The sequence below is a fragment of the Egretta garzetta genome, unplaced genomic scaffold, assembly GCF_000687185.1.
Source record: "Egretta garzetta isolate BGI_Z169 unplaced genomic scaffold, ASM68718v1 scaffold215, whole genome shotgun sequence".
NCBI lineage: Eukaryota > Metazoa > Chordata > Aves > Pelecaniformes > Ardeidae > Egretta > Egretta garzetta.
The window spans coordinates 2,551,469-2,552,528 of NW_009259719.1; the positions used below are offsets into that span (position 1 = coordinate 2,551,469).

The 1,060-nt window shown below is 59.8% G+C and overlaps 1 protein-coding gene across 1 annotated transcript in view; it reads right to left on the reverse strand.

The window, feature by feature from the left end:
• Positions 1-1,060, reverse strand: part of CELSR3 (cadherin EGF LAG seven-pass G-type receptor 3) — a gene marked incomplete at its 5' end in the record, with an annotated part of 34,816 nt that overhangs the window by 20,083 nt on the left and 13,673 nt on the right.

Genomic DNA, 1,060 nt, shown 5'->3' on the forward strand with positions numbered 1-1,060 from the left:
TGTTGGGGCCGGGCAGCCAAAGGGCGGGAGCTTGGGGAGCGGCTGGAGGCAGGCGAAAGATGTGACAACCCCGGTGTCACCCAGGTGTTCCCCACAGCAGCCAGCAAGCTAGCTACCACTGCCAGCCCTGCAGCCTGAGCCCCTGGGCTGGACGGGATGCCAGCTCTGGCTGAAGGGGCAATTTTGGACCCAAGATAGCATGGGAATGGGACAGGAGGGGACTGTCCACAGCTGGGCTGCATGGTCCTAAGGATGGAGAGGCAAGGACAAGCCAGGGAAGTCCTAGCGACGCTGAGTGCCTCCTTAGGCACAGCCACTGCACAAGCTGGGACAGGCATCGCAGTCCTGGCTCCGGGGTGTGGGGACAGCCAGCACCACTGTGCTCCCCTCCCAATAACTATGAAAGTCTCACCCACAGCACCAGGAACCTCCTAACCCTGCAGGAAGACTCTGACATAGGAGCAAAGGCCAAGTAGAAACCAGCCAGATGAGGGACACCAAACACCCTTGCACCTTGCTGGCATTGCTAACAGGGATGCCCCAAGCCAGGTCCTGTGCTGTCCCCACAACACGCAGAGCACTGCTCAGCTGCAGTCCTACGCCCCAGGACCCCGCTCCCATTACTTGCTCCATGGCATGCAAGGAGGATGAGGAGACAGCATGAAGTGACAGGGAAACGAGCTCATTAACCCTTCTGCTAATGGCTGTTCACGCTTCAAATGCTGGGGGTTAATTACCACTGACTCTGCTTATCTCGCCAGGAGCCACCGACAGGAAAGTGGTTCCAAGGCAGCCATCTGCTGCCACGCTCCCTCCCGATGGGAACAGCAAAGCAGGGGCTCCCCCCACAGTAGCCACAGGCCACCTTCTCTCATGCCCAGGTTGCCCATGTCCAGGCACAGATCTCCACAGCCTGTTGAGGACTTGGGGCAACAAGCCACTGGGCAGCCCAGGGATTGCCCCTATGGCTAGGACCAGATCTGCCTAGATCAGATCCTGCCTGGTGGGGCAACTAGGCCCAGCCTCCCCTTCCATTTTCAGTGAGCAGCGGCTCCCCCAC